The sequence below is a fragment of the Manis javanica genome, chromosome 4, assembly GCF_040802235.1.
Source record: "Manis javanica isolate MJ-LG chromosome 4, MJ_LKY, whole genome shotgun sequence".
NCBI lineage: Eukaryota > Metazoa > Chordata > Mammalia > Pholidota > Manidae > Manis > Manis javanica.
The window spans coordinates 89,949,681-89,975,868 of NC_133159.1; the positions used below are offsets into that span (position 1 = coordinate 89,949,681).

Here is a 26,188-nt window from a genome sequence, read left to right on the forward strand (position 1 = left end):
TGCTTTTAGATTAGTTACTGTTTTAACATTAATGTTATCATTACAAACATTCAAGAGATTCATGCTATCTGATTAAACAGCAATACTGTCAAATTATGCCTTTAAAAAATATTACAGATCAAGCAAAGGAAAAATAAAAACAATTAACAAATAATTGGAACATTGAACCAATTAATAATTTTACTTTTAGCAACTTGATACCAAAGTAGTTAATATAAGCTTTTGCTTTGTTGTCTAACTGATGTATTGTTGGAGCACTGTTTAAGTACTAACTGGTTTCTTTGTGTAACTGAAAATCCTACAGGAGTGGGTCCTTCACTATCAATTTTCTTTGTTTCTGCACAATTCATCATAATGGCAGAGGAAATACATGTGATTAAGAAGAGGCAGAAAGTGAGGGTAATGGAATGCATGATCTGTAAAATAACGCACATTTCCCACATCATTCTTTCTCCTATTTGTCTCATTCATTCTGAAGAAAAAAATACAAAAAAATATATCACAACTTTATTACGTACGCTCTCTTGTAATATACACAAACACAATAGTAGTTCAAATCATTTTATAATTTTTCATAAATGTTCTTACTACTTTTTACCCCATCTTCTAAGATAATGTTTTACAAATGCAAAAATAGAATGTCTTTCTAATTCTACCTCTAAACACTTCGAATGGTAACTATGCATTAAAATTTTTTTTAATTGGTTGGCATGCTTCAATATGAGTCATATTTGTTTTGGTTTTATTTCTGTATTACACAAATGTTCTCAGTTTTCAAATATATATTCATGATAGTAAATAATACATGCTTTCTAAGAAATTTTTTTAAGTTTGAATATGCTCATCTTACTATGCTGAAGAATATATTATTTAGTATCAATTTAATTAAAACTCAGTATGTTGACTTAGGTCACAAGTAAGGATTTTAATTTAGATGCTGTAGTAAAATACAGGATAATTTGCCTTTATTTAACATTTTCTATTTTTTAACCACTTTCTTCAGTTTCATAAGTGGTAGAGGTAATTTATTATAAATTTATTTTAATAATCTTAAAATAATTCTCTGTGAATAAAATATAGATATTACTCTATAGTTAGAAATACACATATATATATATATACAACATATATGTAACTCAGTAGTTAGACAATTGTTAACGCTGTAGTTAGAAATTGCTACCCCAAAGTGACGCCCCACTACTGCAGAAAAAAATGTAGGACCAAAGAAGTATCTTTATGTAGTCAAAAAAGATATACTCTTTGATTGTGTTTGCTAAACACGGTATTTTTATTGCCATTTTAACAGGAGGGCAAAATGTTAACTAAAATAATCTCACTTAATGAATTCCTTCTCTTTTATCTCTTTGGCAATAAGGACAAAATATTTAAAATACATTTTCTTATAGAAAGAATATAAATATTATTTTAAACAAAAATCTCAATATTTTAAATACATCAGAGACTGTTCTCATGAAAGAAGTTAGTTTATCAGAGCTGTGCATGTTCATTTACCTACACAATAATTTTTGAGAACTATGATTAGAATTCACCCAGCATAAATTATTTGTACTCATCTCATTACTTGCTACTTTTGGTGGCTGACATATCTTAATAAATCAATTGTTATGTAGCTCTAAAACTTCTAATGTTCCAATTGCATGTACATGATTTAATATATTCTGATTTATTTATAATACTTAGATAAAATATATAACATCTTAACTAGATATGTTTCATTCAAATAAGATCAGAAATGTTAGTAAGGATGCTTAAGTATATGCATTAGGCAAGCATGCTCACTGACATTTAAGAAGGATGTTTCCTAATATAGCAGAATATATATATAATATAGCAGATAAACACAAATAGCAGAAAATTTTAAATGCCTTTTTCAGAAGCAGTACTAATAATCTGAATTTTAATTTCATTTCACCTGTTGACCCATGCTTTTCACTGAGAGTACAGATTTGATTGGAGAAAAGATTTAATGCAACTGTAAAGTATGTAAAGATGTTTTATTATTTTCATTTCTTATTATGTAAAAAACAAACATCTTAGAAAAGCAGGAGAGGATAAAAATCCCTACATAATATTTTGTTGGGGGTATAGAATATTATCGGACCAAATTTGAGTATAAATGTATTAGAAGCCTTTCTTTAGCCCTCATTTAATTTTAAATACCCCATCAATACTTTTTCATAAAAGTAACGTTAGAAGTAATCAAAGATACCACCTCAGGTTTGTTTTTAGAGTGTTCTTTTTGAGAATGAAAATTCTGGAAGAAAAGAACTAATAGTGAACATTATGGAAATGGTAGACTAAATGCTGCATATATAAACAATTACATATTAAACAGGAATCAAATTTGGTTAATATTTAATGATAAGTAAAATATTGAAGGCACAAATCAGACTATTATTAATTTAAATTTAAAATACAAATGTATTAATAAATTAGTCATTGTAGCCTGTGAATAAATCCAAAAATGTTCATAACTTCTCCCATCCACTCTACTCCTATAGACCAATTTACAGTATATTTTGATTTTGATAAAGGATGCTAACAGTTTTAAATTCATGTAGTGTATAATCACACTACTAGAAATTGAGGTTCAAGGAATATTGTTAAATATGAAAATATAATAATGAGTCTTATGTGGTGGGAAGTTCTAACTGAATATGATATATTCACTGTTTAGAAAAAAAATTGCAGGACTAGTTTGTCAGAAATTAATTGATTAAGAAATTCAAAGCACAATGCTTATTACAAGGAATAAATGAACTGAGCCACGGATAAAAACTTTCCTTAATGGGAAGAAATGATTCTGAGAATAGACTGTAATTTTTGTACTTGAAGGGGTGCATTGGACCAAAGGATGGAATGTAATGCTGCTCATCAATACATTATGAAGTATAATTAAAGAAGGTTGGCTTCTTGAATTGTTATGGAGAAGGTGTCGCATAAGGTAAGTCCCAGAAAAACATGGCATACACTTAATTATGTGTTATATATAAAGCATTTATATATCTACACATGATGCATTTTATATTTTCTCAGTTTGTTTCTTATATTCAGTTATACATTTGCTTCATCCAAAATCAGATACCTGAAATCTGTGGATATATATGAATCAGTGTAATATTTGATTGTGGCATTATTCACAAAATAGAATGCCAAAATAGTAGAGGGAATCATAGGAACAGTTTTGTGAAGCAGAATGATGGGTACAGGAGATATTTTCTGTTTCATCTGATGATTCTTTCAACAGTACATCAAAATACATAAACTGAATACATAAAATGTACAGAGAAAAAATTCTCTAAAATGGTTTAAAAAATGTTTTCCTACAAACACTACTTCCATGTCTCAGTCATTAGTGTAGATAACTTTGTGCTCATTTAGTCCTATCTTTAGTAATTTGTTTGGCTACGTGTACGTTTCTTTCTGTGAAACTGTCCAAAGGGAGCTCAGATGTTGAACTTGGCAGGAAATCAAAGTATCTATTATAAATATGTTCACAGTGTGAGTACTAGAGCACTAGTGTAGTGCAAAGTACTATGAATATGTTCAAAGAAAACCATGTTTAAGATTAAAAGAAAGTTTGATGACAGTGACTCAAGAAATTAACAATATCAGCAAAAGATAAAAACTCACTTTGAAAAAATCTAAATGAAAATTCTAAAGTTGAACATTTCAGTTACTAAAATAAAAAATTCACTATAGGGGCTCAACAGCAAATTTGAGCTGGCAGGAGAACGAATTAATAAACTTGAAAAATGTAGATTGAAAGAGATTAACCATTCTGAAGAACAGGAAAAATAATTAAGATAAACAGTTTCTCAAGGAACTGTGGAACACTGGTAAGCATGGCAACACACAGAATGGATAGACCACGGGAAGACATAGAAAAGAAGGACAAAAAAAAATTTGAAGATCTAGTGACTTCAAACTTTCTAAATTTGAAGAAAACACTAATCTACAAGTCGAAGATAAACAGACACTGCAGAGGATAAATATAAGAGATCTGCAACTAAACTGCACATTTGAACTCTTGAAAACCAAAGACCAAGAGAATATGAAAAGCAACAAGGGAAAAATGATTCATTATGTGCAGCAAACCACAGTAGGTTTAGCAGCTGACTTTTCACTGGAGATATAACTTCTTTAAGGCCTCATATTAGATAATAGCAAAGCAAGCATATAGAGGTTCTGTGGTCTTCATTTAGAGTAGATAAATACCACTTTTCTGGAGCTCAGTCAAGGTCAAAAATGCTTCACTTTCTTAATGTCTGGAACCAAGTTTATATAAGAAGCATGGCTTACCTGGATCTGGGTGTCAACCAAAACTTGAGAAAATAAACAATCCAGGAGTTAAGTGAGAATAGCAAGGTTGGTAACCTAAGAAGAGAGTAACCTAACTGAATCATGATATCTATATAGCTGGTGAGCTAGAGTATGAGGGCATGGAGGAGACAGGGAGGCAGAAACACATCCGAGTGCTTGGGGTAGATGGATGAGAAGGTCATCTGGAAAAACCTGGAAATAGCTTAAGTAGTCCATGAATAGACTGTTTTTTACTAAAGCATAAAATGCAGGTGAGCTGGCTTATTTCAGAGTTGGTCAGAGTTAGAGTGGTAGCAATAACCTACTTGAACCTTTACTGAAAGTAAATAAGGAGGTATCTACCTAAAAAAAGAAGAATCAGCACAGCATAAGGAAGAGGAGGAAGGGCAAACTAAACATTGTTCTCAGAAGACTGGGGTGTGCTGCAATGTTATGAAATATAAAAGGCCAAAAAGTTTAAGAAATAGTTTTAAATGTTGGACATGACAAGGTGACTGTCAAGAAAGCAGTCAAAGTGCAGGGAATATAATCCAGATTTTAAAGGGAAGGTCTGTGTAAACCAATTTTAAAGGACCTACTGGAGAAGTTTTATGTTTGTATATAAGTACTTTTGTAGGTCACAGAGATGTGAGGGAGGGAAACAATTTTATGGAAGAAAATCAGGAAAAAAAAGAAGAGTTCTGGTGCAGGACTAACCAGGACCAATATGAGGGACATTTTTAATTCCTATATAAGAAGAGAGGCAGGTCTGTACAGCTCTTTATTAAAATTTAGGAAAGGAATTAAGTGAGAAAATCGACTGTGTATTTAAATAAATGAGCTCTCTTCTTTAATATAAAGATAACTAAATGTAAAATGTTTTTGGATTATATGACAATGTATTTCTTGAGAGTAAGAATCTGAGGGAGTAAAAATAACTTGGCCTCTAGTATTATGATTTGTATACCTCCCAGAATCTGCAGTAATGACTGAAAATTTCCCTTGTCTTATTATTATTTAAATGTACATTGTCCCTTAAGTAAATTGTGGACATTTACTTAGAGTCCACATTAAAATACACCCAAATTGTGTTCTTTGGCCTAGAAGTTTTAAATATATAATTAGAGTGGATTTATACTTTTGAAGCTATGATGGGTAATCAGGTAGAAGATTTCTGTCAAATCAAAATCATTCTTTGGACATATCCTCTCTCTGACACATGCAAAGTCCCAGTGCTAGGTTTAGGTCTTTTACATTGAGATGTACACTTGACATTTTCACCATCTCATTATTTTGACAGGGTGTCTGGGAGAGCTGGGGTACACCAGCTGTAATAAGAGTTGTGAATGTTGGCAATGTAAGCACCCAAACATGATTCCAGAAAACTTTCTTGGATCATATCACTCTGAGAATTCTAGCAGGTGATGAGTCATCAATTAGAGAGATTGCCTTACAACTAGGGAAAAATAAGGCACTGGTATGGTATTGCTATTTTAGGTGGGTTTCATTGCTATTTTAGGTGGGTTTTATTCATAGCTACTCATAATTAGATATTTATGTATAAATGTACATTTAAAAATACATATATATGTATATGCACATCATATATAAATGTAAATTATAAACACATATATAGTTTTTGTACATTAATGTGTTGCACGTAAGTGTAGTATCTACTAGAATAAACTTGATACTGAATAATTGAATTGCGAGCATACTGCAAATCTTAGATTTTAGCCTCATGGTAACAGACATTTTGCAACCATTTTGCTGCAAATAATGTGGGGACTATTAAAATCATAGGATCACTAGTTCTCTCTGGTTCCTTTCTCCTCCGCATGTATGGCATGCTTCTCGTGTGGATTCCTGACTTTCCTCCAGATGCCAGTGGCCTCACTCTGGCTTCCTCGCCCTTCTCCTTCTCAGACCATTCTACCCAAGCTGGCCTTCTCCTGTCACTTGGCCTTACATCCAGACGCCCTCTCCTCACCAGAGTATAGTTTTAAGCCTTTGCCTTAGCTCAACTAGGATTAATTTGATTAAACATGTCTGCACATTAAATAAAATGGCAGCCAGTCCCACACATTTTAGTAAGACCAGCCTCACTGAAATAATCACAGTGAAGAACATCTGTACTCACGGAACAAATGATTATAGAAACACTTCAGGTCACAAATCAGGCAGTCCATAGAGATAGTGTGATCTGCATTTGGGCAGAGGGTAGAGAGAAGTCGGCATTTCACTTTTTAACCCACGTGTGAGTAAAACATTCTCTGGGTAAAGTGTGTGTCCCAATTATGGAATAGCACTGCATTCCCATTACTGTATGTCTAATTTGACTTCTCAGTTGTATTTTCCTGGAAAAGTCTCCAAGGCTTATAAGCATCTCCTCGTTTGTGAAGTCTTTTCTCTGCTTTGCCAAGATGTAGGAACTACTTCTGTTTTGTGGTCCAGCACTTAGTATGGTATGCTCCATAAACATCTGCTCACTGAAGACAGGACATTTACATGAATGACTGATGCACTTAGCAGTGACTTTTTAAAACCTCTGAAGAAAACATATATAACTTTGTCAGGAGCTCAGCTGAGTGGGAGAGAGCTGCATGCTCAGGTGTCTGAGTAGCTGATGAAAGCAGCAAACTCAAAATGAACATAACAATCAAACCTTGATAATGTCCTGAGACAGGGTGATCGAGAGGCTGAAAGAGACAGTGCTGACTCTGACACACTGTCCCATCCTCCCCTAGAGCACCATGCGAGGGTCAGGCAGATCGGCACAGAAGTGTGGCCATCTCACTGTCCAGGGGGCTCTCAGGGAAAGAATCTGCAGTTTTATGGACCCTGGAGTGTGAGTAAGGAAACAGGAGAGGGTGAAGGTAGAAAAGTATGGAGGACTGAGAGCAGGAAAAGTGTCTTCAACATTTCCCCTCTCTGCCCTGCCCGTTGACTTCACAAGGAGATGTCAGATTAAGAGACCTACGGTTGAACGTACCTGGGTTAAGAGTACATGTATGTGCAGAGGCAGATCCACAGGGGGGCCCCGAGGCCTTGCCTGCAACCCTCCTGCTGATGCTCCCGCACTGGCTGGGCTGCAGATCTCCTGTGGGACACGCAGCTTTCCCCCATGGCACCCGTCAGGGAAAGCCTTCGTCATCGTCTGTGGACAAGCCAAAAAATCCACAGTAGATTTTTAACTAGGAGACAGGCTCCCCAAACCTAAAGTGAAGTATTAAAAATCTGCATAAGTTCTTCAGGGGTTACTTGGGGGTTCTCTTTTTGTTTTGGGCTTGCTAATTTGAGTTTTACTTGTCTTTAACCTTTCTTTGTAGAGAAAATTAAAGAACACTGTTTTGACTATAAACATTTTCTCTACAAATACCAGGAAGACACCATAACATACATCTTTTTAATGAACAATGTACATGTTCTCCCCTATGAAACAGCTTACATAAATAATATCCAGAATCTTTAAAGATGTTTTAAGGAAACAGGGAAAAGTTTGTTTAGTAGAATATCACCACTCAGAATATTGTAGCAAGCCATTTTCTTTTAATGCTCCTGATTTATACCAAAACACAAACATAGTGCTTCTTTATCTAGGCCTTATTCCTCTTATAATACTTTCTTCCCCCTAAATTTTAAATAAATATAATATTTTTTCTTTACAAATTAATTATATAGAAAAATAGCACTGCATTCCTGAAGATGAGAAGCTAGCAATTAAAGAGACATACTTTAAATATTTTGAGGAGCTTCTGGATTAAATTCAGGTTCAGTCACTCTTCACACAGTTCTGACTCTGAAGATGATGCTCAGTATACACCTAATAAATAATCAATAATACATAAATGAATGGATGAGCTTCTTCATTTTGCTGATTTTGGCACCCACATGATTCCCTCCAGGAACAACTTTACTTTAGCATCCAGTCTGCTATCAAATTATTCTGCTCGCTTTTCTCCCATCCTCTGCCCAAGTTGTAGTTGCACATATGATATCCTGGGAGTTATACAGAGAGCTGGTATGTAGTACAGAGACCATTTCTGCATTGGTGGAAACTATTTTATATTTGCTAAAATGTGTAGAGGAAGATGGCATTAGATTTAAGTCTCAGCTGTACCATTTCATTTTTGCCACAAAAAGTTACCAAAAAAGGAAACTGCATAATTTTTTCCTCAAATCTTTTTGGGATGATGAAATAAATAATGAAAACAAGCTCCTCATTAAGTCAGAATTATAACTACTAGTGTATGGCATAGACACAACTTGTCAGAACCTCTGCATGCACAGCATAGAGACTATAGTTAATAATACTACACTGTATACTTGAAACTTACAGAGAGAGTAGGTCTTAAGTGTTCTCACACACACAGCAAGGTAACTGTGTGAGGTGAAAGGTTAATTAACTTGTGATAATTTCACAATGAATACTTAGTATATCAAATTATCATGTCTACACATTAAATACACACAAGTTTATTTGTCAATTATACCTCAATAGAGCTGGAAAAAATGATAAGGGAAACTGGATGTGGGATGTATGGGAGTTCTCCAGCCCCCACATCTGTGCTGAACCTTTCATGGTGCAAAGTTCCCTGGTGGAAAATGGCACAGGATCAGAGTGTGCTTCCTTCATTTTTAGACTTTATTTAAACCATCGTGGGATGTGACTGAAGGATTAGCTCTCAATTTCAGCTTGTGGCTTTAATTGACTACTGAATACCTGGCAGCTCAGCTGACCCCTGGCAATAGTCACATGTGTACTGAAAACTTCCTTTGTGTGGAGTCAAAAATGATTTCATGTCATTTAGCATTCACACCTACCTACAGAATAAGTAAGATTTACCTTCCTCATGTTGTTTTACAGTTGGATCTACTGAACACCACAGGATGCCCAAAGATCCAGTGCACCTGAACAGTATTGTCCTGATTTTGAGGCTGTGTCTGCATTCTTGTACCCTCCCAAAATTGTAGTGTCACAGAACCCATAATCACAGGTAGTGGTCATAGCTTCCTTCAGCCTTATATCATCGGTGAGGAGTCCTGCCCCAATTTCTTGTAATAAGCCTGCATCACAGGTTAAACATTTCTTATTTCTTTTACCAGGAAGGCATCTATCCCTTGTCTACCTTTGTCTGCATTTGGGCCTTAAGCCTAAGAGCTCTACGCTTCATGTCTACTTATTTTTTTTCTGTCTCTTTTTGGTGATTTTTCTTGATTTTGAAAATGATTTTATCTTTTTAATTTTGTGTTTTGTATTTTATTTTCCTTTGGAATATGTTTACACTTTGTCGGTGATTTTTCTGTTTTTATCTTTTTGTATTTAACAGTGATTACTTTTCGGCTATAGTTACCAGAACTATAACCTCTATATAATCAAAGTGCTGTTGAATTGAGAATTAGAGGCAACCAATAGATTTTTACACATAATTTTTAATGAAGAACAATTAATACTTTTGACTGAAGCAATTGTGCCTTTTCTCCTTTTATTTTTTTACTAGAGTATAATTGATAATATCATATTAGTTTCAGGAGTACATCATAGTGATTCATTTTTATACATTATTAAATGATTCCCTCCAATAAGTCGAGTTATCATCTGTCACCATACAAAATTATTACAATATTATTGGCTATATTCCTTAGGTTATGCACTTAGGCCCCCATGACTTATTTATTTTATAACTGGAAGTTTTTACCTTGTGTTGTCCTTTACTTCTTTTGCCCAGCCCCCAACTCCTCCTGCCTCTGGCAGTCAACATTTGTTTCCTTTATCTATGAGTCTTTCTGTTTTGTTTGCCCATTTTCTTTGTTTTTTTAGATTCCACATATAGGTAAAGTCATATTTGTCTTTCTCTGACTTGCTTCACTTAGCATAATACCCTCTAGGTCCACCTATGTTATCATAAATGGTGAATATTCATTCTTTTTTATGACTGAGTAATATTCTCTTGTGCCTATATGCCATATCGCATTTATCCATTAATCTGTTGGTGAACACTTAGGTTGTTTCCATATCTTGGCTATTGTAAATAATACTTAAGTGAACATAGAGGTGCATATATTGCTTTGAAGTGGTGTTTTAACTTTCTTTAGATTAATACCCAGAAGTGGAATTGCTGGAATACATGGTGTTTCTATTTTTATTTTTTTGAGAAACTCTCCACATTGTTTTCCATAGTGGCTGCAGGTTTACAGGATATGAAGGTTCCCTTTTTTTCACATCCTTGTCAACACGTGTTAAGTTTTGCCTTTTGGTAATAGCCAGTCTGACTGGTGTAAGGTGATTGTGGTTTTGATTGCATTTCCCTGATGATTAGCAGTATTGAGCATGTTTCCATGTACCTCTTGGCCACAAGTTTTGCCCCTTTTTATCGTTTTTTTTTATATTAAGTTGTCTAAGTTCCTTATATATTTTGGATATTAAACCCTTATCAGATGTGTGATTTGAAAGTATCTTCTCCCATTCAGTAGGTTGCCTTCTCATTTTGTTGATGGTTTCCTTTGCTGTGCAAAGTTTTTAGTTTGATGTAATCCCACTTATTTATTTTAGCTTTCATTGTGCTTGCCTTAAGAGATTGGTCCAAGAAAATATTGCTAAGACTGATGTCAGAGAGTTTACTGCCTACGTTTTCTTCTAGGAGATTTTTGGTTTCAGGCCTAACATTCAAGTCTGCAATAAACTTTGAATATATTTCTGTATATAGTATAAGATAGTGTCCAGTTTCATTCTTTTGCATATAGCTGTCCTCCTTTCTTAACGTTTATTGAAGAAACTGTCTTTTCCCATTGCATATCCTTGCCTCCTTTGCCATAGAGTAACTGACCACTTATGCATGCATTTATATCTGGGCTTTCCATTCCATGCCATTGATCTGTGTGTCTGTTTTCATACTTGTATCAAACTGTATTGATTCATGTAGCTTGGTAGTATAGTTTGAGATCAGGGAGTGTGATACCTCTAGCTTTGTTCTTCTTTCTCAAGACTGCTTCTGCATTTGTGCCATTTTTCTGATTACGTGATTACAAAGTCAATTTTCAATAAAACACACCTACATCTTTCAGTCCCATCCACCTATATTTCAAATAAATTTATGTATTTTTTTACTACAATCCATTATTCAAATATATCTTCTTAGATTCTATAACTGTATTTTTTATTCAAGTATAATTGATATGCTGTATTTTATTGGTTTCAAGTATACAACAAAGTGATTCAACAGTTACCATATTGTTAAATCCTCACCCCCACTAGTGCAGTTACTATCTGTCAACATAGGAAGATGTTACAGAACTATTGGCTATATTCTCCATGCTGTCCTACCATCCCTGTAACCAACGTATATATGATTCCTCACCCTCCCTACCAAACCACCTCAACCCTTCCCCCACAGTAACTACCATTCACTTCTCAGTGTCTATAAGTCTACTGCTATTTTGTTCATTTTGTTTTGATTTTTATATTCCACAAATAAGTGAGTTCATATGATATTTTACTTTGTCCACCTAGTTTATTTCACTTAGCATAATGCCCTCTAGGTACATCCATGTTGTTACAAATGGCAGGATTTCTGTTTATATGGCTAAATAATATTCCATCCTGTATGTGTACATCTTCTTTATCCATTCATCTATTGATGGACACTTTGGTTGCTTCCATAACTAGGCTATTGTAAGTAAGGCAGCAATAAAAATACGGGTGCATATGTCTTTTTGAATCAGGGATTTTGTTTTCTTTGGGTTAATTCAAAGAAGTAGAATTACTGGAAAACTAAAAAAATTTCTATTTTTAATGTTTTGAGAAACCTTCATACTGCTTTCCACAGTGGCTGCACCAATTTATATTCCCACCAACAGTGTTTTTTCTTCACATCCTCGCCAACAACAACAACAAATGTTATTTCTTCTCTTTTGGATAGTGGCCATTCTGAATAATAGGAGGTGATATCTCCTTGGGTTTTTTATTTGAATTTCTCTGATGATTAGTGATGTGGAACATCTTTTCATGTGTCTGTTTGGCCGTCTGTACGACTTATCTGCAAAAATGTCTGTTCGGGTTCTCCAGCCATTTTTTAATCAGGTTAGTTTTTTTGTTGTTGAGAAATATTAATTCTTTATATATTTTTATGTTAACCCCTTATTAGATAAATCATTTACAAATATATTCTCTCACACTATTGGTTGCCTTTTTGTTCTCCTGATGGTGTCCATTGTTATACAGAAGCTTTTTAGTTTGATGTTGTCCCACTTGTTCATTTTTTATTTTGTTTCCTTTGCTTGAGGAGATGTGTCCAGGAAAAAGTACTCATGCTTACATTTTAAGGGTTTTTGCCTATGTTTTCTTCTAAGAGTTTTATGGTTTTATGTCTTTGATTCAAGTTTTTGATCCATTTTGAGTTTACTCTCGTGTATAGAGTTAAACAGTGATCTCTTACATGTAGCTGTCCAGTTTTCCCAACACTATTATTGAGGAGACTGTCTTTTCTCCATCAAATATTCATGGCTACTTTATTGTATATTAACAGACCATAGATGTGTGGGTTTATTTCTGAGTTTTCTGTTTTGTTCCATTGATCTACATGTCTGTTCTTGTACCAGTACTATACTGTTTGATTACTATAGCTTTGTAATATAGCTTGCAGCCTGGGAGCATAATATCCCCAGCTTTGTTCTTCTTTCTCAGTATTACCATGGCTATTCAGGCTCTTTTGTAGTTCCATATTAATTTTAGAACTATTTGTTATAGCTCAATGAAAAAATGCTTTTGGTGTTTTAATAGGGATTGCATTGAATCTGATGTGTAATGTTTCTGCTGAGAGATCTAATGATAACCTGATGGGCTTTCCCTTATAAGTAATCTTTTTTCTCTCTCTGGCTATTTTTAATATCCTCTCCTTATCCTTAATCTTTATCATTTTTATTATTATATGTCTTGGTGTTTTCTTCCTGGGGTCTTTTCTTTTAGGATCTCTCAGTGCTTCCATAACCTGGATGTCTATTTCCTTCCCCAGATAGGGGAATTTTTCAACAATTATTTCCTCAAAGAGACTCTCTATTCCTTTGTCTCTCTCTTCTTCTGTTATCCCTATTATGTGAATAATGTTGGTTTGGAGTTGCTGCACAGCTCTCTTAGCATTCTTTCATTTGTAGAGATTCTTTGTTCTCTCTGTTCCTCAGTTTTGTTGTTTTCCTCTTCTTTAATTTCCATCTCATTGTCTCCTCTACTTGCAGCCATCTATTATTCATTCCCTTAATTATATATTTCATGTCAGTTTACTGTATTATTCAGCTCAGAGTGGCTTTTTTTCAGCTTTTCTTTCTCTTTGTTAAAGTTCTCCCTGAGATCTAAAATACTATTCTGTAGATCAGTGAGAATATTTGACTGTTACTTTGAAATTTTTATCAAGATAATTGTAGATTTCCATTTCATTTAGCCCTCTTTCTGGTGTCTTATCCTGTCATTTTGTTTAGAACATATTCCTCTTCCTCCTTATTTTGTCAGGGATTCTGTATTTATTCTGTTGAATAAGATGGATCTGCTATACTTCCAGGTCTAGAGAGTAATGGCTTTGTGAAGTGGATGGGGGCAGAGTACTGGGGTGGGATGCCCTTGTGGAGGAAGGAGTGCTTGGAGCTGGCTCCTGCAGGTGCCTCCCCATTTGGGCTGAGACAGAGCCAAGAAAGCTTGGAAAGACTCCCTCTTCCTGCCAGGCAGCAAGGTCTAATGTTGCTGGGCCAAGCAGGTGGGTAAGTGTGCAAAATCACCTTGGGGCTGAGCAGGCAGTGAGGGATGGAGAATGTAGGGTTCCTGTGAGTACCTGAACTGTTGGGATGAGGAAGGGCTGGGGAAGTGTCATCTACCTGGCCTTTCTCTTGTGAAGAGAACTCTGTCTGACCCTTGCCCCTCTGGCACCTGTCCTGCTGCTAGTGAATATTTCAAAGTGCTGCCTCTGTGTTGGGTCTCAGTGAGATCACTGGAGCATGCCTGTCTTCCACAAGCAGCTGGAGTGTTAGCCTCCCAGAGTGCTCCCACTCTCCCTGATGTCCAGCACTGCAGATCACCAGACCCAATTCTATGTGGACTCATGTTCCCAGAGTAGATCTCCAGGACCAGGTGTGCAGAGTTCCTGAGAGTCCATCCCTTCCCCATTCTGTTCCTCCTCCAGCAAATATTCATGGCTACTTCATTGTATATTAATGGACCATAGATGTGTGCGTTTATTTCTGGGTTTTCTGTTTTGTTCCATTGATCTACATGTCTGTTCTTGTACCAGTACCATACTGTTTGATTATTATAGCTTTGTAATATAGCTTGCAGCCTGGGAGCATATTATCCCCAGCCTTGTTCTTCTTTCTCAGTATTACCATGGCTATTCAGGGTATTACCTGTGGGCTGGGATGAGGGAAGGACTGGGGTCCTGTATCATCATGGCTGTGCCACTTTATCTTTCTCTGTGTGGTCTTCTCTTCTTCACCAGGTGTAGGTGGTCTATTCAGAAGTCTTCAGGTTGTTTGCAGGGTTAAGTGTATTTGTTGTAGCACTGTGCATGTGGGAAGAGGTTTCTACCTTGTCTTCTACTCTGCCATCTTCTTTCCCCAAATCCCAGACATCTCTTAAATGATTCTTTCTACTCTATGCTAGAAGTGAGCCACAGGCAGAACAAGTACATCAAACAGGAAATTGCAACAGCAGAACAGATGCATCCCTCCAGTGCTTTTCAAAGTCTGCAGATAATAATGCACTTGAGTTAGAAGATTTGCAGCACGTCATGAACCATCCAGATTTTATAACTTTAAAAGCTTGGTAACAAAAAAAAGAGTCTTGAGAAAGTATGAGGTTTAGAATTAGAAGGAACTTTCACATATGTTATGGTAATAGGATCTTCCTAAGGATTGTTTTATCTAATTTCTGCTCATTCTGTCCAATTAATTCTCATTTCCTAAGGTTCATTGGTCTCTAGTTTGCTTAATTAAATGCATTACCACCTAAATATGAGTATGGGCATATAACTAAAGAAAAAATAAGTAAGCTCTATCTTTAAATTTTAATGCTGCCCATTGTTTTAAATCCCCAGAAAGATTCAACTGCATACATTAAGGATTTTAACTCCAATGTTTTTTGAACTAAAAATTCTTGAATATTGTTTCTTGAGTAATTTAAGCAGGAATAAAAATAAATTGACCTTAAAAAATTCTTAAAGCGCTATGCTCAGTGAAAGAGGTCAGACATGAAAGAATACATATTGTATGGTTTCCTTTATATGAACTGATAAAGAAAGGCAAATGCACAGGGAAATATAGTAAATTATTGGTGATAGAAGAAGAGGGTGAGACTGAAGAGTAACTGTAAATGTGTACAAAGTTTCTTTTTAGCATGATGGGGGTGTTCTAAAATTTGATTTGGTAGTATGTGGTGATGTTTTTAGAATTCTATAAATATACTAAATTAGTTGCATCGCTAAAACATGGTTACTTTTGTAGAAAAACTTGATATAAAATTGACACAAAAAGAGAAAACATGGTTTGTAGCTTTATAGTCAGACAGACATGGGTTCAAGTCACAGCTTCACCATCAACTGGCTCACTGACCTTGAGCAATTTATTAAACTTCTCTGGTGCCTTAGTTTTCTCATCTACAAAATGGAGTTATGTAATAGTACCTACCCCACAGTGATGAATTAGAGCCAAGGGAGATAAGGTAGGCAAAATGTGTTTCTTCTTTTCTGGCAAATAGTTAGGATTTAGTTAATGGTGTAAGATCTGCCTGAGATATTTGATATGTCTTTCTCTATGAAAATAAAACTGGTCTCTGGGAACCACATCAATTTTTTTTCTGTAATAAATGAGGACACCTACATCTAAACCTCCCTGTCAAAACTTACAAAATATTTTTCTCAAACTACACTAAAAAACTGTCAGAATTGTTTTTTCAATTAAAAAAAAAAGTTGTGCCTCATGAGGATCAAGAAGATTGCATACCAAATTCAATGTTAACACAAGGAAGGTTGGGTTTTAATGTTGTTGTCCTTGTTGCTACTATTAAAGTCTTGCTTAGAGAAAGGAGATAGTAATGGTATTCTATTAAAACTTTACTCTGATTTGAATTGTTCAATGCCTTCCACACACCTCTTTGTGAATACGTATGATATAGGGGCTCCATGAGAAATGTAAAGTGCTGAGGTTCTAATTTAAAAATTTTGCTTCTCTTGGGCTAACAGGCACTACAGTTAATTTTAACCACTGACAGTAAACAACTTCAAAATGAGGACTATTAAGCTGCAATCATTTTAAGAAAGCTTCCTGGGTAACAGCCTGTGGAGCCATCAACTCATTGAAAAGACTGAAGCCACAAATACTAAGAAAGTGTAACTAAGCCCCATGGATTAATGAGATATACTAATGCAATTCAGAAGAGCAGAACTTCATAGCCTGTTTTACTGGATGTGATTTTATTAAGTATGCCGTTAAATTTGAAAGCAAAGCATGAGATAATCTTTGTCCCTATATCTGTGTGTCTATGAATTAAAAATGAAGAAACATATTCATATTCACTTGTAAAGTCTCAGAATATTCTAATGTGAAAAAAGTGATACTCTTTTCCCTTCATGTTTCCACTACTGTTCTCTTATAAAAACCCAAAGAGATTTTGTAATGCAGACACTAAATTGAGTCAGATATGGTAATGCTGCATTTCAATACTTTTTATCTTTTGTGTACTCAGATATATTAAAAATCAAACACTTCTAAGCACTTTTTTCCCTACTCCCTCAACAATACATTAAACTGTTTGGTGGTTTCTAGGCAAGGTAATGTTGTGGCTTTATCATGCTATCGCCTTAGGCTGCAAATGCTCTGAGTCCTCCAATTTTATCCTTCAAAATTGTTCGAAGTGTCTCAGTGCTTTGTTGAGCATTGACACTGACTCTCACATTTAGACTCAACCATGTGAACATCCGCAATAATTAGCAGTCCTTCAACTTTTAAATAGCACATTGCCTATGACATTTACGATATGTAGATCTTATTTTGGGTTAACTACAAACACTTCTGCTTAGGTTTTTCCAAAGACTCTAATGAGTCAGAATCTAAATAACACACAGTAAGAAAAAAAAGAAAGTCAAGCCTGAACTCCTATCCACAGGGATTTTGGATATTATTGATTGAATGTTATACTAGCTGTAACTAACACCAATCTGATAAACTGAAATTATCGATATTTGATCATTAAGATTATTTATTCTGAACATGTTTCGCATAGTTCATTTTTTGGATTATTGCATTGAAGTATTACCTTTTGGATATGTCTATTTCTCAGACCATTTAGAATACAGGGTTTGCTTATATACCTTAGAATAAACACATAAATTAGAGTTAGAAAGCTCGTCCTTAACCATCGGTGTGCATATGATTGTGACAATGAACGTAGTAAAGATTTATGGTTAACTTTACTTTTACTAGATTTTAGAGGACTCAATTTTTTTAAGAGCAGTTTTATGCGTTTAACAAAATTAAGAGGAAGGTACAGAGATTTCCCATGTAACCTCTGCCTTTACAGATGCATAGCCTCCCATATTTTCATCACTCACCAGGTTGATATTTATTTTACCAAGGGTGAACCTACGTGGACATATTGTAGCCACCCAAAGTCTTTAGTTTACCTTTGGTTTGCTGGTGATGTGCATTCTGTGAATTTGGGCAAATGTATAATAACACATCATTATAGTTTCATGCAAAGTATTATCACTATTTGAAAAATTGTGCTTTGCCTTGCCCCTCCTTGTTTACTTTTTACCAGACTACAAACTAGCAAACTCCTAGCTACACTTGATTGGGTTAGGGGAAGTCATCTCAGCTAGAGCAGTTCAATCACATTCTTTCTTTTGGAATTTGGAATTTGCTTGGGATAGATTGAAGGACTGGAGAGTAAAAACTAGTGGGACTGTTAGCAGATGCTGTGTCCTGCTTGTGTTTTCCCTATGCAAAAGGAGAAGAATTAAAGCATGAATGCTGGAAGAAATACTAAAGTAAGTCACAGAAGGGAGGCAAAAAATAAAATGTATAAAGATAGCGTAGCCTGGGTTCTGGTTTTCTGATGCTTTCCTAGTTCCTGTCATTTGTAAGACTTTATTGAACTTGAATTATTTAAGATACTTAAGCATATGTTTTTCTCCCTTACATTAGTTTGAATTTAGTTATCTGCAAGTAGTAATACCTTGACTAGATAGATAGATGATTGATAGATAGATAGATAGACAGATAGATGATAGATAGATATCCATAAACCTAACATTTCTCCCATTATTTCAGATGACTGAGCTCTGTGTCCCAAAGTAATCTGCAGTTAATTAACCCAATCAAGAACCATATAAAAACAGCAAGAGTAACAAAACGAAAATGGTATGTATATATGCCCAGAATATATGCATTGCTAATTTGTTAATGTGTTTTAAGATCTTGAATAAGCCATACCATCTTTTGTATGTTAGTTTCCTAAACTGTCCCTAAGTAGATATTAAATTATATGAGTATTTCCAGTCATGCTTAGACTTATCAAACAGTTACACAGAAGTTTCTCAAGGTTTGCCTGAAAAGATTGCTTAGTGAGAAAGGAGAGTTAGTGTGTGGGGCTCTTTTGTCATCTGAAGAGCCCTGTTTTGCACACATAGACACACATACTTATTCAGACTCAAAATACTTATATATAAGCATATCTTTGTAAATTCCACGAGAAAAAAAAAAGATTCCACTACTTAAAAGTCATTGAACTTGTAATATCTAAAATATTTCTGTTATTAGCATTCTGTGATATTAAAAGCATACATATGAGCAAATACAGTGTTCATATTACCCCTATGATAGGATGAAAGTTTTAATGAACAAAATAGAGGCCAGTCCTCACCAGTGGGAATATTTTAAGTCTAAATCTCTTTGCTTCAGTTAGGAGCAGTCTTTGAAATTGAAAACTGAAATCCCTGGAATAGCTGGAGGGCTTGTTCAGGTCTTGAAGAAGTGTAAAGTAACACTTGTGACCAGGAGTAGTTCTGAAAATTTAAAGTATTCCTGAGATTTTTTTTGGCTTCATTGGCTTCGATTATTTTTTTTTTTTTCCAACGAGAGTTGTTTTCTGGCCATGAAAATTGTGTAATTAACTTCTTTTCATAGGTTTTAAAAGGCAGTGCAAACAGTGATAAAGCCAAAGTAACTGCAGAGAGGATTTTGCCATTAAGACAGCAAGTGCTTCCATAAAATAATTAGATACTAAACAATAGCTAAGTGTCTTTTTTTCCCCTTTCAAACTTCACACTGTTAAAAATAATTAATACAACTAGAACAATAAGAATGGTATAGGCTATTAGGTGAATGAATTTTTCATTAACGAAGAAAAAAAGATAATATAGGCATATGACATCATGAAGACAGCAGAATAGGAAGCTCCAAAAATCATTCCCTTCACCAAGGACACTATTTAACTGGAAAGAACTGTTGGAGGGGAATTAAGAGAATTAAAATACAAGCCAAAGACTGGGAGAAAAATCAAGAAACTTCTAATAAGCTATTAAAAATTTACAGATAACTCTTACAACTCGACAATAGGAAAGCAAACTAATTAAAAAATGGCCCAAAGACCTTAACAGATACCTCACCAAAGAAGATATACAGATGAAAATAAGCATATGAAAAATGCTCCATATAAGATGTCAGTAGAGAAAGGCAAATGGAAAGAACAAGAGATACCACTATGCATTTAGTAGACTAGCCAAAATCTGGAACACCAAAATCTGGAATACAGACAATACCAAATGCTGATGAGGATGTGGAGCAACAGAAACTCTCCATCACTGCTGGTGGAATGCAAAATGGTACAGACACTTTAGAATTATTTTTGAACTATCTTATAAAACTAAGGATACTCTTACCATATGATCCAACAATCATTCCCCTAGATATTTTTACCCAACAGAGTTGAAAACTTGTGTCCACACAGAAACCTGTACATGGATGTTTATAGCAACTTTACTTACAGTTCCCAAAAGTTGGAAGTAATCAAGATGTCCTCCAGTAGATAAATGGATAAATTATGGTTCATCCAAATGATGGAATATTATTCAATGCTAAAACAAAATGCACTATCAGGCCATCAAAAGACATGGAGGAAGGAGATTCTCAAGATGGTGGCGTGAGTAGGCTGGCAGAAATCTCCCAAAACCAAAGACATGAATGTAAGTCATGAAACCATAAAACTCTCAGACATAGGCAAAACTCTCTTGGGACATAAACATGAGCAACTTCTCCATGAAAATATCTCTCCAGGCAAGGGAAACAAAAGGAAAAATGAACAAGTGAGACTATACCAAACTAAAAAGCTTCTGTACAGCAAAGGACACCATCAGCACAACAAAAAGGCATCCTAGAGTATGGGAGTATATATTCATAAATGACATATCCAATAAGGGGTTGACTTCCAAAATAAATAAAGAGCTCATGCACTTCAAGAAACAAAAAGTAAATAATCCGATTACAAAATGGGCAGAGGAGCTGAACAGACACTTCTTCAAAGAAGAAATTGAGATGGCCAACAGGCACATGAAAACATGCTCAACATTAATAATGATAAGAGAAATGCAAATTAAAACCACAATGAGATATCACCTCACACCAGTAAGGATGGCCAACATCCAAAAGACAAACAACAACAAATGTTGGCTAGGTTGAGGAGAAAGGGGAACCCTCCAATACAGCTGGTGGGAATGTAAACTAGTTCAACCATTGTGGAAAGCAGTATGGAGGTTCATTGTGGAAAGCAGTATGGAGGTTCCTCAAAAAGCTCAAAATAGAAATATCATTTGACCCAGGAATTTCACTTCTAGGAATTTACCCTTAGAATGCAGCAGCCCAGTTTGAAAAAGACAGATGCACCCCTATGTTTATCACAGCACTATTTACAATAGCCAAGAAATGGAAGCAACCTAAGTGTCCATCAGTAGATGAATGGATAAAGAAGAGGTGGTACATATACACAATGGAATATTATTCAACCATAAGAAGAAAACAAATCCTACCATTTGCAACAACATGGATGGAGCTAGAGGGTATTATGCTTGGTGAAATAAGCCAGGCGGAGAAAGACAAGTATCAAATGATTTCACTCATCTGCGGAGTAGAAGAACAAAGGAAAAACTGAAGGAACAAAACAGCAGCAGACTCACAGAACCCAAGAATGGACTAACAGTTACCAAAGGGAAAGTGACTGGGGAGGACGGGTGGGAAGGGAGGGATAAGGTGGAAAAAGGAGCATTATGATTAGCACACATAACATGGGCAGAGCACATAGAAGGCAGTATAGCACAGAGAAGACAAGTAGTGAATCTATAGCATCTTACTACAGTGATGGACAGTGACTGTAATGGGGAATGTGGTGTGGATTTGATAGTAGGGGGAGTCTAGTAACCATAATGTTGTTCATGTAATTGTACATTAATGATACAAAAAAAAGGGCCTGGAAGAACATTTAATGAATATTACTAAGTGAAGAGAGCCAACCTGAAAGTCTATCATACTATACAATTCCAACTTTATGACACTCTGGAAAAGGCAAAACTATGGACAGAGTCCAGGGGTTGGGAATGGGGTGGGGAGAAATAAGAAAGCTCAAAGGATTTTTAGAGAAATATGGTATGGTACCATAATAATGGGTCCATGCAATTATATATTCCTCTAAACCCACAGTGAACTAAGCATGGAATAAACCATAATGTAAACAATCAACTTTAGGTGATTATGCTCTGTCAGTGTCGGTTCATCTGTTTTAACAATGTAGCACTCTGTTAGGGGATATTGTTAAGAGGCAGTCTACACGTGTAGGGGAATGAGGTATTTGGCATTTGGGAAATTCTGTACTTTCCTTGTGATTTTGCTATGAATGTAAAAACTGCTCTAAAATAATATGGTTTTTAAAAAAAGAAAATAAAAATCATTGTTATAGGTAACTAAATATAAACCACTAGTATTGTCCATTTTTGATAACTCCTCTTTTTATTTCCAATATTATTTTTTTGTATGCATTTTTTTTATTTTGGTATCATTAATATAAAATCACATGGGCAACAATGTGGTTACTAGATTTCCCCCATTATCAAGTCCCTACCACATATTCATTACAGTCACAGTCCATCAGCATAGTAAGATGCTATAAAGTCACTACTTGTCTTCTCTGTGCTATACTGCCTTCCCCATGCTCTGCCCACAGTATGTGTGCTAATAGTAATGCCCCTTATTCCCCTTCTCCCTCCCTTCCCACCCGTCCTCCCCAGTCCCTTTCTCTTTGGTAACTGTTAGTCCATTCTTGGGTTCTGAGAGTCTGCTGCTGTTTTGTTCCTTCAGTTTTTTCTTTGTTCTTATACTCCACAGATGAGTGAAATCATTTGGTACTTGTCTTTCTCTACCTGGCTTATTTCACTGAGCATAATACTCCCTAGCTCCATCCATTTTGCTACAAAAGGTAGGATGTGACATCTTCTTATAGCTGAATAGTATTCCATTGTATGTATGTACCACATCTTCTTTATCCATTCACCTACTGATGGACAATTATGTTGCTTCCATTTCTTGGTTATTGTAAATAGTTATGTGATAAACATAGGAGTACATGTATCTTTTTGAAAGTGGGAACCTGCATTCTTAGGTTAAATTCGAGTGGAATTCCTGGGTCAAATGGTATTTCTATTTTTAATTTTTTGAGGAACCTCCATACTGCTTTCTACAATGGTTGAACTAGTTTACATTCCCACCAGCAGTGTAGGAGGGTTCCCCTTTCTCCGCATCCTTGCCAAAATTTGTTGTTCCTGGTCTTTTTTATGTTGGTCATCCTAACTGGTGTGAGGTGATATCTGACTGTGGTTTTAGTTTGAATTTCGCTGATAATTAGCAATATGGAGCATCTTTTCATGTGCTTGTTGGCCATCTGAATTTCTTCTTTGAAGAAGTGTCTGTTCAGTTCCTCCACCCATTTTTTAATGGTGGTTACTAGATTTTTGGATGTTGAAATGTGTGAGTTCTTTATGTATTTTGGATGTTAACCCCTTGTTGGATATATCATTTTAAAATATATTCTCCCAGGGGTGGAGCCAGGATGGCAGCGTGAGTAGAGCAGCGGAACTCTCCTCCCAAAACCACATAGAATTATGAAAATATAACAAAGACAACTCTTCCTAAAATAGAGACCAGAGGACACAAGACAACATCCAGACAACATCCACACCTGCGAGAACCCAGCACCTCACGAAGGGGGTAAGATACAAGCCCCGGCCTGGCGGGACCTGAGCGCCCCTCCCCCTGGCTCCCAGCAGGTGGAAAGAAACCGGAGCGGTATTTTTTTCTTTTTTGGTGAGTGCTTTTGGAAGCCTTAAAGGGACAGGGACCCCAATACCAGTGAAACAGGGCAGTAAGACTGGTGAGCAGGAGGCCTGAGACCGGTGCCTGAGGACAAAGAAAATCATGCATTCTTCCCTTTTTTTTTGGCGAGTGCTTTTTGGAAGCTGAGACAGGCACCTGAGGATAAACAATATTGCATGTTTCTCCCCCCTTTTTTTTTTGGCGAGTGATTTTTAGAAGCCTTAAGGGGACAGGGACCCCAATACTAGGGAAACAAGGCAGCAAGACTGGTGAGCGGGTGCCTGAGACCGCCGCCTGAGGAAAAAGAAAATCGCGCATTTTTCTCTTTTTTTTTTTCCTCTTTTGTTGTTGCTGTTGTTGTTTTGGTTTGGAGAGTGCTTTTTGAAAGTCTTAAAGGGGCAGGACAGGACACTGAGCACAGAGGCAGGGAATCTGGGGATCTCTGGGCACTTTAACCCCCTAGGCACAGGGAGAACAGAGGCCTGTTACAGAGATAAATAGACTCCCGGCCGCTCCCCCTCCAATGGAGCTCCACCATTTTGGAGGAGCAGCACAAGCCAGGCAACACCCAAAACAACAGCAGAGATAAACTTCATAGCAACCGGGCAGGTAGCAGAAGCCCTGTCTGGGCACACCTGCCAAGCATAAGCCACTAGAGGTCGCTATTCTCCCAGGAGAGGAAGGCCACAAACCAACAAGAAGGAAAGCTCTTCCAGCTGTCACTTGTACCAGCTCTGCAAACTATCTCTATCACCATGAAAAGGCAAAACTACAGGCAGACAAAGATCACAGAGACAACACCTGAGGAGACAGACCTAAACAAACCTCTTGAAAAAGAATTCAAAATAAAAATCATGAACATGCTGACAGAGATGCAGAGAAAAATGCAAGAGCAATGGAATGAGATGCAGAGAAAAATGCAAGAGCAATGGGATGAAGTCCGGAGGGAGATCACAGATGTCAGGAAGGAGATCACAGAAGTGAAACAAACCCTGGAAGGATTTATAAGCAGAATGGATAAGATGCAAGAGGCCATTGAAGGAATAGAAACCAGAGAACAGGAACATATAAAAGCTGACATACAGAGAGACAAAAGGATCTCCAGGAAAGAAACAACACTAAGAGAACTATGTGACCAATCCAAAAGGAATAATATTCGTATGATAAGGGTACCAGAAGAAGAAGAAAGATGAAAATGGTTAGAAAGTCTCTTTGAAGAAATAATTGCTGAAAACCTCCACAAACTGGGGGAGGAAATAACCGAACAGACCACGGAAATACACAGAACCACCAACAGAAAGGATCCAAGGAGGACAACACCAAGAGACATAGTAATTAAAATGGCAAGGATCAAGGACAAGGAAAGAGTTTTAAAGGCAGCTAGAGAGAAAAGGGTCACCTATAAAGGAAAACCCATAAGGCTAACATCAGACTTCTGACAGAAACCCTACAGGTCAGAAGAGAATGGGATGATATATTTAATGCAATGAAACAGAAGGGCCTTGAGCCAAAGATATTGTATCCAGCACGACTATCATTTAAATAAGATGGTGGGATTAAACAATTCCCAGACAAGCAAAAGCTGAGGGAATTTGCTTCCCACAAACCACCTCTACAGGGAATCTAACAGGGACTGCTCTAGATCAGAGCACACCTAAAAAGAGCACAGAACAAAACAAACAACAAGTGAAGAATGGAGGAGGAGTAATAAGAAGGGAGAGAAGAAAAAAATCTCCAGACAGTGTATATAACAGCTCAATAAGTGCGCTAAGTTAGGCAGTAAGATACTAAAGAAGCTAACCTTGAACCTTTGGTAACCACGAACCTAAAGCCTGCAATGGCAATAAGTACATATCTCTCAACAGTCACCCTAAATGTAAATGGACTTAATGCACCAATCAAAAGACACAGAGTAAAAGAATGGATAAAAAAGCAAGACCCATCTATATGCTGCTTACAAGAAATTCACCTCAAACCCAAAGACAAGCACAGACTAAGAGTCAAAGGATGGAAAAATATATTTTAGGCAAACAACAGTGAGAAAAAAGCAGGGGTTGCAGTACTAATATCAGACAAAATAGACTTCAAAACAAAGAAACTAACAAGATATAAAGAAGGACACTACATAATGATAAAGGGCTCAGTCCAACAAGAGGATATAACCATTCTAAATATATATGCACCCAACACAGGAGCACCAGCATTTGTGAAACAAATACTAACAGAACTAAAGAGGGAAATAGACTGCAATGCATGCATCTTAGAAGACTTCAACACACCACTCACCCCAAAGGATAGATCCACCAGGCAGAAAATAAGTAAGGACACACAGGCATTGAACAACACACTAGAACAGATGGACCTAACAGACATCTATAGAACTCTACATCCAACAGCAACAGGATAAACATTCTTCTCAAGTGCACATGGAACATTATCCAGAATAGACCACATACTAGCTCACAAAAAGAGC

The 26,188-nt window shown here is 36.1% G+C and overlaps 1 long non-coding RNA gene across 1 annotated transcript in view; it reads left to right on the forward strand.

The window, feature by feature from the left end:
- Positions 1–275: 275 nt before the first annotated feature.
- Positions 276–26,188, forward strand: part of LOC140848717 (uncharacterized) — a 75,599-nt gene continuing 49,686 nt past the window's right edge. Inside the window, exons 1-2 of the long non-coding RNA XR_012129829.1 lie at positions 276–399; positions 2,857–2,965. This is a non-coding gene — a long non-coding RNA (uncharacterized lncRNA). The remainder of the gene's footprint in view (positions 400–2,856; positions 2,966–26,188) is intronic.